This window comes from Schistocerca nitens, chromosome 2, assembly GCF_023898315.1.
Source record: "Schistocerca nitens isolate TAMUIC-IGC-003100 chromosome 2, iqSchNite1.1, whole genome shotgun sequence".
Classification (NCBI taxonomy): domain Eukaryota; kingdom Metazoa; phylum Arthropoda; class Insecta; order Orthoptera; family Acrididae; genus Schistocerca; species Schistocerca nitens.
Window position 1 is genome coordinate 802,947,407 of NC_064615.1, and position 14,193 is coordinate 802,961,599.

The following is a 14,193-nucleotide window of genomic DNA, read 5'->3' on the forward strand; positions in this document are numbered from 1 at the left end:
AGATCAGGTTCTGAACGTCTGCGAAGTGCAGACGCACTTCGAGACCGACGCATTGTGGGAGGAGCGGTAACCGGTCTCACATCATCCAGAGACGAAATCGAGGCACATGTTGCACCTGCTCTGTCACCAGGGACCGGTGGGGATCGCCTGCTTGCAGCAGGGTTAAGATCATTTGTGTGTCTGGCCGCCTCGATACCACCAAGGATGACTACTCTGGTGATATGAGAGAGTTGACCGGGGAGTGCAATATGATACGATATTGCACTGGCTGTTTTATTCCAAATTACGATGCAATGTTCCTTCGTACATTCCTGCACCTTCGAAGGAACACAGCGTCGTAATTCGGAATAACACAGGCGCTGCAATGTTGCGTTTATCGGCCGACAAATGGCAAGCGACTTTCAAGTAAAATGTCTCCCCTTACGAGGTGCCGGGGCTAGCAGTGTATTCAACACTAAATTCTTCTAGTATCTTCATATGGAAATGATGCTCTAAGCCCCCACCCCCTTTTCTAACTCCGACTTTTGCTGTTGCACGTGGATTAAGAAGAAACGCGAACTGACTATAATCTACCCTGCAAGTGGAGTAGAAAAGAGTTTGGCCCCTGCAATAATTAAATTTGATAGAAATTAATTTGATAAAGGAAAGTTTCATTAACGTTGTGAGAAATGAAACGGTTGCTCTACCGATCAACAGAATGAAAGTTCTGTCCAAAATAACAATTTGATGTATTATGACTAAACTCAAAATAATAAACAAAACATATGAAACATTTACAATACGTCCAATTGGATACTCAAATAAATGCTGTGAAGGTGAAGTTATCCATAAACTAGATTGTGACATTTATGACCAAGTGGTATGTGGAGCCAATTCCTTGCAACTCAAATCTGAAGAGAAACACTCAGCCAACCCATCATTAATTGCTGTTACAGTAGTGAGAACTCAGACAATGAACACTCAAGACAGAACCAAGTTAGAAAAAGACAGGAGCAGGAGCGCTCTGCTGAGCTCAGATTGTCACATAGCAAAATTCCCTAATCTGCCGGTGCTGCATACATATATTACCAAGCTGTCTTCTTAACTGCAAGGACATGATCTGGCACACCGGAGGCGGTGGCTGGTTGCTTCGACGTCCAGTAGTGGTGATGATAATGTCGCGCGTATAGCCCGAAACAAATTATCCTGGTCTGTTTGTTCCAGACTAAAGGCTTCCTAGCAACACAAATGCGCCTCTGAGGGAGACTAAGAAGGCTCGCTACACAATCACTGACGGTACAGTGATTGATTTTAACCAGCGAAGTCACACAGTAACTCCGATACAGTCAACTTTAGCCAAAACTGCTCAAGACGGACAACATAGGCCGCTTGCAAGCAGAACGCTCAATTGCCAACTGTACTCGGAAAGTGACGTTGAAGTCGAAACTTCAGCATCTTCGTCAAACAGTTACAATTAAATGAAGGTATTTAAGACAGCCAACGGAAGGCAGGCTGTCCACATCAGCGAGAGCTCAGTCTTGTAACCTCCTCCGACCGAAAAGCGAGACTCGACACTAACAAGAGCACCCGTACAAGCCGAACACAGAACATTACTGCCCCCATGACAGTGGCCGTGGTTAAACGTGTCAATCAGCAACTCGAAAACCAGCGGAAAATTCCACTCTATTGCCGAAGCACTACTATTCCACCAATGGGGATACTTGGCGCCAATTTCTGCGCCGATTTTGCTACTTCACGGAGCTATCCCCTGAGCAAGGCAATCACAGTTATGATTTTGCAGGAAACGCGTGATTTTGCCCGCCAAGACTGCCTGGGAACACAAATCATTCCCACGCCTCGCTGGTAGCTCGTCAGAAAGTGTTTTCACTAAGTTTCTGCGAAGTAACAGAGTCTCTAACCGCAGCCGCTCATTCAGGCCCCTGTGGACGTGTCGCCCCCGCTCTTATGACAATGTCGGCGTCTGGCAGCATCCACTCGACTCCCTGACACCCGTCGGGATAACCCTTTCAAGATCACCAGTAGCCTGTCACCGGACCACCCGGGTGACGAGAGATGCTGCGTGGGAAGTCCGCGTGTGAAGGAACAACAACTTTCCACCGCGTGCAATTAGAGAGGAAAATATTCATATCCTCTGAGTCCTCAATATTAGCCTTGTAATGGCAATACTCGGCTATACTTCCCCAAATCGAATTACTCAAAGTAAGGAATAAATATGACAGGGGGCAAGTCGCTGTGTGCATCGTAAAGGCATGCCACCTCTCACCCTGTACGGAAATATACATAAGGGATGTATTAGAAGTTCGTAGACACATATTTGACGACGTATGGAAAGTTTGGGTGTGGCCGTGAGATTTCTCGAATAGCTTAATGAAAGGCGACCGGTACGATAAGCGGTAAATCCGTAGGTCGCGAACCTATCGGTCCTTACTCTCCGAATAGCCCTCACATATAGAGAATGAATCTTATTAACGTTTAAAAACACCAGTTGTGGTGTATATGATGCTGAGACAAGTAATTTAATATAAATATAAATGTCTAGAATACCCAGAAAGTGAATGACTAATGTTGAACATGTGGCTGCACATCCAAAGTAAGTAACGTGAAATAATGATTGAGTGCTGCAATTCTTGCATCCAAGCAAACGGTGCAAATTTCGAACTCCTTTTGTAAATATGATTTGTTGTAGATCTAGAAGCTACAAAGTTATTGTCCTTGCTGTAACCAAGCAAATTCTGTATTAATTTTGTGTTTCTTTCCTTTCTCTGCTTTTCAAACGTTAATCTGAATCACCCTATATAAAACCCTTCGTTCCCTACATAAATTGAGAGCGGGCTGATTGAATAATGACCCACTGAGTGGGGCACTTTGCAACCAGATATCTACATCTACATCTACATCTACATCCATACTCCGCAAGCCACCTGACGGTGTGTGGCGGAGGGTACCCTGAGTACCTCTATTGGTTCTCCCTTCTATTCCAGTCCTCTTTTTTTTTTTTTTTCTTTTTTTAATGGTTCAAATGGCTCTGAGCACTATGGGACTTCACATCTGTGGTCATCAGTTACCTAGAACTCAGAACTACTTAAACCTAACTAACCTAAGGACATCACACACATCCATGCCCGAGGCAGGATTCGAACCTGCGACCGTAGCAGTCGCGCGGTTCCGGACTGAGCGCCTAGAACCGCTAGACCACCGAGGCCGGCCTGAAGTTCCAGTCTCGTATTGTTCGTGGAAAGAAGGATTGTCTGTATGCTTCTGTGTGGGCTCTAATCTCTCTGATTTTATCCTCATGGATATACGTAGGAGGGAGCAATATACTGCTTGACTCTTCGGTGAAGGTATGTTCTCGAAACTTTAACAAAAGCCCGTACCGAGCTACTGAGCGTCTCTCCTGCAGATTCTTCCACTGGAGTTTATCTATCATCTCCGTAACGCTTTCGCGATTACTAAATGATCCTGTAACGAAGCGCGCTGCTCTCCGTTGGATCTTCTCTATCTCTTCTATCAACCCTATCTGGTACGGATCCCACACTGCTAAGCAGCATTCAAGCAGTGGGCGAACAAGCGTACTGTAACCTACCTCCTTTGTTTTCGGATTGCATTTCCTTAGGATTCTTCCATTGAATTTCAGTCTGGCATCTGCTTTACCGACGATCAACTTTATATGATCATTCCATTTTAAATCACTCCTAATACGTACTCCCAGATAATTTATGGAATTAGCTGCTTCCAGTTGCTGACCTATTTTGTAGCTAAATGATAAGGGATCTATCTTTCTATGTATTCGCAGCACATTACACTTGTCTACATTGAGATTCAGTTGCCATTCCCTGCACCATGCGTCAATTCGCTGCAGATCCTCCTGCATTTCAGTACAATTTTCCATTGTTACAACCTCTCGATACACCACAGCATCATCTGCAAAAAGCCTCAGTGAACTTCCGATGTCATCCATAAGGTCATTTATGTATATTATGAATAGAAACGGTCCTATGGCACTCCACTGCGGCACACCTGAAATCACTCTTACTTCGGAAGACTTCTCTCCATTGAGAGGCGAGTTGCTAGTGGAGCAAAGGGAATTCCCTTTGGGAACATGTGGGAGGGAATTATCAATTCCGACATTTGGTTTACAACCCAGAGAAACCTCCCGATAGCATTGGTCAGAGGTAGGAATTACTTTTAATTTAATTTACAGACAATATCTCCTAGACAAAAAACATGAAAGCCCGGTATATAAGTCGATCAATTGATGACTTGCTGGACCTGTATACACCGCACAAAAGAATGAAAGGGTCACTTTTTTGAAAGCCCGTCACTATCCTCCCATCCTCCCTGCAAAGCACAAGTTCGAAATTTGGCTCAAAGATACCTACAACTTTCCTCTGCAATAGTGCAAAAGCGTGGCGGCCTATGACGTCACCCTCTGGCTCGGCGACGCTACAGACAGCAATGTGTCGACAAACGTGAAAAAAAGGCTGGAGAGCAGAAGTCCATGCAACGTGTCTCTATCTCTCTCTCTCCGTCCGTACAGGCCTTGGAAGACGCAACGGTACCGACCGGCTGCCGTCTCATCCTCAGCCCACAGGCGTCACTGGAAGCTGACATGGAGGGGCATGTGGTCAGCACACCACTATCCGGCCATATGTCAGTTTACGAGACCGGAGCCGCTTCTTCTCAATTAAGTAGCTCCTGAGTTTGCCTCACAAGGGTTGAGTGCACCCCGCTTGCCAACAGCGCTTGGCAGACTGGATGGTCACCTATCCAAGTGTTGGCCCAGCCCGACAGCGCTTAACTTCGGTGATCTGACGGGAACCGGTTTTACCACTGCGGCAAGGCCGTTGGCATGCAACGTGTAAGGTGGGTTAATATCACACCGGCACCAAATTTCACCACAATTCTGCCCAACGCCACCGTGGACGTGTCAAAAGATGAAGGCCGTCACAGACCCCCTTCCGACATCTCACCCGTTTCTTGAGGCCTCTACGATGGAGGTCAAATCCATGATGCCCGGCTTTTACAACACACTGTTTCCTTAACTGGCGCCGGCCGGGGTGGCCGAGCGGTTCTAGGCGCTACAGTCTGGAACCGCGCGACCGCTACGGTCGCAGGTTCGAATCCTGCCTCGGGCGTGGATGTGTGTGATGTCCTTAGGTTAGTTTAGGTTTAAGTAGTTCTAAGTTCTAGGGGACTGATGAGCTTCGAAGTTAAGTCCCATAGTGCTGAGAGCCATTTGAACCATTTGAACCTTAACTGGCCGAGAAAAACATTTCAGATGCACCATCTCTCTGAAACGACACGAAAAGCTTTACGAGAGGACATGTAGAGCGTCAGTGAAACCACTCCTTCCATTGGGGTGTTCATTTACACATATTTCGCGGTCGGAAACAACAGTTCACAGTGCGACGTGCAGCATAACGATGTTCTTGACAACGTCTGACACTGCGCTACATTCTGCACGATTCAACCCGTCTCTAACAACGTCGTGGGGCTACAACTCTATTGAATGTGATCTGATCCCTTAGGAGTGTAGGGGAATTTTTGGTCTGTTGTACAGGTTGGAGCCACTATGGGCCGTTAAAATCCATTCCTCGTAATTTTAATGCGATCTATAGAAGCAAAGAGTTTTTAAGCTTTGTCAGCCCTTCTTTTTCGTGCTCTCCTGTAGCGTGATCCCGGGCGAATGGGGCCAAGGGAGGGGAGGGGAGGGGAGAGGGTGCGACAATAACAGGTGCATGAATTACACACCATAACGTCCCTCTAAAACAGCCTAATTCGGCAACAACCTTGCCGCTACTCGACACCCTGAAGGTGCGTTTACACCTGTGTGCCTTGTGGCCGCTGTAGCTTGCCCCACACGGATGCTGAGTCGTCCGGTGTTAACACAGGTATGAACAGAATCACTCGCATGCAAATGAGGAAGATACACGAAACCTACACGCGGGCCTCTACTTGCATGTGGGGCAAGCTACAGCCGCACGGCGACTAGCCGCAATGCGCAAGGGTGGGTGACGCCACACTAGTCTCTAGCACCTGCTTAGATGCATGTGGAAACTGTGAAGTGTCGAATGGTTTGCCTATCTGCAGGATCGTAGCGATCGGTTAAAGGTTGTCTCTGCAGAGATACATTTTTAAAGTGCTCAATAAAGGTGAGCGGGGTACCAAACTGAGGGTTTCAGAGACACCCTTTACCATTTTATTCATGCACGTGTCAATGTCGCCCACCCACCCCAACCCTTCATGATCATGCCACAGGAGAGCGCAGGAAAAGGAGACTGAAAAAGAATAAACACCCTTTGCTGCTTCGAATCATGTTCAAATTTTGTCAAATGGTTTTAAAAGGTCCCAAGTGGATCCAGCCTGTACGCCAAAGCAAAATCTAGGGTCACGCTACAATCCAAAGGGGTCAGATCACGTTCAATGGGGTTTCAGCCCCACGATGTTCTTCGAAAAGGTTTGAATTGTTGTCCGGAGGGTGTCGGCAGTGCGAGAGGTTACCAGCAAGTACTTTCTGTTGCACATCACGAAATGTGTGTAAATTTACTCCCAAAGGATGTACTTTATGCCACCTCAAGAGGCATTTTAGTGGCAATGCTGATCGGCAATGTGTCTGAAATGCTTTCCTCAGCCACCTGTAAGAAAACCGCGTGACTTCAAAACTGGGAATCGTGGTTTGGATTTCCACCGCAGAGGCGTGAAGCCGGCAGCTGTGGCCGAGCGGTTCTAGGCGCTTCAGTCCGGAACCGCGCTGCTTCTACGGTCGCAGGTTCGAATCCTGCCTCGGGCATGGATGTGTGTGATGTCCCTAGGTTAGTTAGTTATAAGTAGTTCTAAATCTAAGGGACTGATGACCTCTGATGTTAAGTCCCTTAGGGCTTAGAGCCATTTGAACCATTTTAGAGGCGTGAAGAGAAGGAATGAGATGTGATTAAGGGGGTGTGCGATGACCCTGCCATGGCATGAGACGTCCACGGTGATGTTGGGCAGAACTGTCTTGAAATTTAATGGTCACTAAGCACTTGACACTCCACATGAACTTCTGAGCTGTGGCCTTCTGTTTTGCATGTGTCGACGGCAAGCTGCCTGAAGCGTCGGCGAGCCCGAGGGTAACGTCACTAACACGCTTTTGCATACTTATAGAGGAACTTAGTAGTCACCTTTGAAGGTGACATTCATGTCAAGTGTTTATACATTCATGTATAAACACCTGAGGATGGGCACAAGCCCGAAACCAGTCGTGTGACAGTTAAATAACCTTTATTGTGACTGGTAGCGGAAATTTTTCTACACCCTATAAAGGAACAGTCACGGAGTTCAACAGCATCCACTATGCATAAAATTCAGTCACATCTGAGCCAAACTTCGAACTTTCGAACTTCTGCGTTGCAATGGGCATAAATCAAGGGGTTTCGAAAAACGTAATCCTTTCATTCTTTGCGCTGTGTAGTGTACCTCTAACCTAACCTAACCTAACCTAAGTACAATTGCGAGGTAAGGTATGTGAAAATACTACGTTCAAAAAAAGTATACGTATTTGGAACCCAGAGAAGAAGCAATATCCTCGTGTTGGCTTATTTCCATCGTGTTGACGGTATGGGTGAGGTAATAGGGAAAGGTGCCCGACGGGAGTGATAAATGACGGACGACTTGACTTCGAGTGTAAAAGCGTGTAGGCAACAAACAACAAGCGGCGGTGGTAGGTGTCCTTCGGTGTCGGCTTGAGGGTGGGTGCGCTATGAAAAGGCAGTGGGCGCTACAGGGGGACACGGAGTGTTTTGTTGTTGTGGCCTCCCAGGAAGGCCGCCACAATGGAGAGAGTTTGCCAAGGCGGGCGTGCCCCGTCCCTGCCACAGTTAAGGAGGGCCGCGTCGTTTCTCACGAGTGCGCAAGCGGGCGGCTGGCGTGCGTCTTGAGATCTGCAGTGTACGCTATCCGCCACTCCATTCTCCACAGCGGTCCACCATCGAACGCGTATAAAAATTTGGGAAACTCTGTAAACAAAAAATACGGTAAAAGGAATATGAACAAGCACCTAACATGATGTAGCTGACCACCTTCCGCATCCGAAATCGCTTCAGTCCTTTTGGGGATTGATAAATATAAATCCTGATGGGTAATCCCAGTGGAACTGAGAACCAGCTAAAATTGAACGAGCCTTCATCGGAATTCTCGTCGGACTGCGTATAGAATTTGCACCTGAGTTAGCTCACATTTGATGCATAATACACCGTAGATTCCTCGAACATAAAACTATGCCTAGTGATTGGAAGAAAACACAGCTCACACCAGTGTACAAGAGTGGTGAACCACAAAACTATTTTTCTTTCTCTCTGACGTCCATCTGTCTTAGGAGCTGAGCTCAAATATAAAATATAATGAGCTGTCTCTAAATATCAGTCATGCGAAACCCAACTAGCACTGGACGTCCTGAAAGCTATAGATCAGAGTACTAAGGCGGACGGAGCATTTTTTCTGAAAAGCATTTGAGCAGTACAACACGAACGATCAAAAGGAAAAATACGGCTGTATGTTTTTTTTTTGTTTTTTTTTCCTTTATTGAGTTTCGATTCCCCCTGAAGGGGGCGGGCTGGCAGCAGCTTAGTACGCCGCTCTTCAGCCTACAGAATTTGTTTTAAAAAATGAAGATAATAAATAATAAAAGCAGGCGATAAAATCGGTGACTTAAATGCTAAAATGGCGGAAAATTGTGGAAGTTAAAACATAAAACAAAGGGTTGGTGATACTAATAAAATACACAGTGAAACGTCCCCTTTGAACAATTATACATGACTGTCCTTAAACTGACACACAATATTTTTAGCGCAACGCAATCTGACTTTCAATAATCCCTACAAAAGAATGGCCCTGACTAACACTAACCTATACCATTCACAAATCACTTACCTCACAAAAATCTTCGTTACTCGAACTACTGCAATACAGCAAGCGCCACTACTGCCAGCTAAATAAAAGATTCAAACTACGGAAGGCACTAACTACTGATAGGCATAGTTAGCAAATGAAAGATTTTAATAGAGAACAAACTCATTGTTACTTCGTTTCGGCGGTTCCATCTCAAAATCCAATGCACCTTGCCAATTTCTTTCATAATTTCCGAAGTGTCCTGTGTTATTATTTTGTGGTTGTTCCGTATTTCTATGTCCCTCTTCCCGTTCTGGAGCGCGAGTGTCCTCTGAAATATGTAATTCTTGTATTACTTGTGCCAACTTATCTTGTACTTCCCAGATTTCTCTTTTGTACTGTGTATTAATTTGATTTTGATTTCGTTTGAATTTTCTAATTTGTTCATACTCTTCAGTGTCAGTGAAGGCTACAGGTCTTGTGTCTTTCAGATCATCATCTACCTTTGTAGATAAGTTAGTGAACTGATCTGAAAGTTCGGCTACTTTATCCGTTAGTGAAATTATTTCCTCTGTGTGTTTTTCTGAACCAAGTTTCAGAGTGTCCATTTGTGTTGAAATCGTATCTACTGTGTCCTTTAAGTTTTCCTGAGTTTTTGCAATTTGCGTACCCGAATCGGTAGATGCAACTGAGTCAATTTTAGCTTGCAAGGTCTCATGAATTTCATGAACAATAGTTTGCAGTTCTTTTATGGCTGCTTCGTGATTCTGTAATGCATTTTCATGCCGCGAAAAAATAGGTTGGAAATGCATACAAATTTGTGTTTTTACGTCATTACAGACTTTTTGACATTTCGATTCAATGTTATGTAACTCAGTAGTTAAATCTTCACATGTTTGTTCAAGTGTGGTGTCTAACTTCCGAAGATTTTGTTCCATTGTGTCTAACTGTTGCTGTCTTTGTCTCTGGTATTGTTCCATTGTGTCTAACTTTTGAAGCTTTTGTCCCATTTGTCGCATTAATTGTAATAACAATGCACTGGTGTCTGAAACATGTTCCTCGGTGCTTTTCGGCAGTGAATTTGCACCGGCAACATTCACATTTTGAGAAGCGGAAAATGTGTCTTGACTCATTTGAGAAAACGGTGAGAACCCAAAACCTGAGTCTACAGTATTTGCAATATTGTGTTCTGTCATTCCCGATTCCTGAGGCGAGCTGTTGCCGACCGATCGATCGATAATGCTTCCCTGTTCACTACCTGTTTCACTGTCTACACCATTATTTGACGCCCGCTCCATTTCCCTATGCACAGTTACCAAATTACTACTTTGAATATTAGTTAATTCATTACATGGTGGCGCTAACACACTGCTTTCGTCTTCACTGTCATTTCTCAGTTTACTTTGGAGCCTAGTATTACGTTTTTCACACGCCATTATTGTCACAATATTTCACACGACAACACAGAAAAACACAATTTGAAGAGCAAAAATAAGAGAACATATTAACATAGGACTGAAAATAATATCTAGTTAATTGCAAGCGCAGCTGCGAAATACTTGGTGCAAATTTACATGCATGCCACACCTGTTTTACTGTACAACAATGCCGGCCGCGGTGGTTTAGCGGTTCAGGCGCTCAGTCTGGAACCGCGCGACTGCTACGGTCGCAGGTTCGAATCCTGCCTCGGGCATGGATGTGTGTGATGTTCTTAGGTTAGTTAGGTTTAAGTAGTTCTAAGTTCTAGGGGACTGATGACCACAGATGTTACGTCCCATAGTGCTCAGAGCCATTTGAACTGTACAACAATGAAAGACTGCAACTACAAAGGAGATTCTCTCTACAATTACGCGCTAGCAATAAACAAAATCTACACTAATTACACAAACTACAAGAAAAAATCAGAAGATTCCAGTGAGGTATCCTCGGCTAAGGGTAGACATATGAAACGTCCCCTTTGAACAAGTATACATGACTGTCCTTAAACTTACACAAAATATTTTTAGCGCAACGCAATCTGACTTTCAATAATCCCTACAAAAGAATGGCCCTGACTAACATTAACCTATACCTTTCACAAATCACTTACCTCACAAAAATCTTCGTTACTCGAACTCCTGCAATACAACGAGCGCCACTATTGGCAGCTAAATAAAAGATTCAAACTACGGAAGGCACTAACTACTGATAGGCATAGTTAGCAAATGAAAGATTTTAATAGAGAACAAACAATGTATTTACCTTAATAGTCATAATATATATATAGCAGTTACGACATCCAGTCTTACAAATTTCAAAACTCCACCATCTCTCTCCCCACATTCACCACTGCTGGCGGCTCACCTCCAACTGCGCAACGCTACGCGCTGTTCACATCCAGCTGCCGCTGCCCATCACTAAAATGGCAGACAACAATGAAAACTAGCCACAGACTGCACACAGCACAGCCAGTGATTTTCATACAGAGCGCTACGTAATGTTGCCAATAAGAAAACATAAACAGCCTACTTACAACAGGAAGCAGACAGGTCAAATAATAGACAGACAATTAAAAACACACGGCGACAGTCTAGTTTCTGTTCGCAAGAGATATAAAAATCACACCCAGCAACAGCATGATTTCTGTTCGCAACACTTTGGAAAGACGCACAACACTGATCACTCACTTGAACACTGCACTAAAAAGTTGGCACAGATATGACACACCAGGCTGTATCGGGTACCAAACAAAATTTGTGATTTGATTGTCGACTTTGTAGTAGAGAGGAAACAGCATGTTATCTTGGATTAACTTCATCGACAGAACTATAAGTTTTTTTTATAAATGAGCTATACAAAAGTAACCTTTAATTATGAAAAGGGCGAATAAATTACAGAAATGTTTGATACAGAACTAATGCAGTATATCCTCAAGTTCTATTCTCACCTAACACTGGTTCTTTCTGACGTTCCCGCTAGGTGGCATGCGTGAATGAGTTATTCCAATTGTGATATTGGAGTCGTATAACGGCACAGAAAGTGCACAGTATTGCTTATGGGTTCGAAAATCCACAACCGCTACTACAGACAATTCATGAATAAATATCGCAAGCTATCACCTCAAAGACAAATTGTTACTAGTTTCTGGAGGTATGTTCCGTCTATGCTACTGAATGAAAGGCAGTTTGTTTATTGTCATATGCGTTTCGCTTCTTCTATTTGTGAAGCATCTTCAGAGGCCTGTAATACAAGTTTCTTTTTATACAAATAATAAGTCTACGATGTGATAGTTACAGTATGTTAGCCGGCCGCTGTGGCCGAGCGGTTCTAGGCGCTTCAGTCCGGAACCGCGCTGCTGCTACGGTCGCAGGTTCGAATCCTGCCTTCGTATGGATGTGTCTGATGTCCTTAGGTTAGTTAGGTTTAACTAGTTCTAAGTCTAGGGACTGATGACCTCAGATGTTAAGTTTCATAGTGCTTACAGCCATTTGAACTATTTGAACAGTATGTTACTAAGTTACACTGGAAATCGTAAGTAACACCGAACGATAATTTCACTTCACGAAATTTGTGCTACATAAATTGATTCTAATCTGAAAAACAAGAGAAAAACATGACAGAATGTAACATAGTAACATATTGTAACTACTATATATATATATATATATATATATATATATATATATATATATATATATATATATATATATATATAAGAGAAAAACATGACAGAATGTAACATAGTAACATATTGTAACTACTATATATAAAGAAACATGTATTACACAGCCCACTGAAGATGCTTCACAAATAAAAGAAGCGAAACGCGTGTGGCAATAAAGAAACTGCCTTTCACTAAGTTGCATGGATGGAACGTACCTCCACGAATTTTGAATCAACTAAGGAACGACGGAAAACAGAAAAAATGACGATGTTGCTAATTGGTACAGTCGTTTCACAGAAATTGGCTATATGCCGCACATGACCCCGGGTCATGGCTGGCCAGCAGGCTCTGCCGCAGCAATTGAACGAGTCCTGCAGTCTTACTTGCACATGCATAAACATCATCTGTCTCATGTAGAAGAGGATATGGGGACAGAATTTATTTTCCAGTAAGATAGTACGACATTATAATCGTGAAGTAGCGTATCTCCGTAGGAATATGCCGACTAAGATTGGACGTGGTGGAACAGTTGGTTGGGTTGTTGGGTTGTGATGGGGGAGGAGACCAAACAGCGAGGTCATCGGTCTCATCGGATTAGGGAAGGAAGTCGGCCGTGCCCTTTTCAAAGGAACCGTCCCGGCATTTGCCTGAAGAGATTTAGGGAATTCACGGAAAACCTAAATTAGGATGGCCGGACGCGGGATTGAACCGTCGTCCTTCCGAATGCGAGTCCAGTTTGCTAACCACTGCGCCACCTCGCTCGGTGGTGGAACAGTATCCTGGCCACAAGAACACCCAATAGACTACTGAGCACGGTGTTACATAAAGACAGAGTGTTTTTTCCTCCACTTCCGGGAAACGTCGACGAGCTGCGACAACGGACTACACAAGCAGTTGCCACCATACAAAAAAAAAACTTGCTTCATAAGATTATGCAGGAAACTGATTACAGATGGGACATTTGTCGGTTAAAGAAGATAGGCGCATTGAACGTTTGTAAATAAAACTTAAAGACATAGAGCATGCAGAGCTGTATCAAACATTTCTGCAAGTTATTTACCTTTTCTGCAATTAAAGGTTGTATGTTGTATGTTAACCTGGGGCCTAGAAACGACGGAGAGGCTCCGTCCCCGCCGCAGCCGCAGTGCTCCACAACCCCACGACGACTACCGCAGTCCATTTCACCCCTCCACCGCCCCACATCGAACCCAGGGTTATTGTGCGGTTCGGCCCCCGGTGGACCCCCCCCCCCCCCCCCAAGGAACGTCTCACACCAGACGAGTGTAGCCCCTATGTTTGCGTGGTAGAGTAATGGTGGTGTACGCGTACGTGGAGAAATTGCTTATCGCCGACATAGTGTAGCTGAGGCGGAATAAGGGGAACCAGCCCGCATTTGCCGTGGCAGATGGAAAACCGCCTAAAAACCATCCACAGACTGGCTAGCTCACCGGACCTCGACACAAATCCGCCGGGGAGATTCGTGCCGGGGATAAGGCGCTCCTTCCCGCCCGGAAAAATTAAAGGTTGCTTTTGTACAACTGATTTACAATCACCGTTTACGTGTAACATCAGGTGTGCCCCTGGGAAGTACCTTGGGACCCTTTGCTCCTCCCGTTCGATATTAACGTAGCAGAAGATGTTAATGGGAACCCCAGACTTTTCGCAGTCGATGTTTTTATCTATAA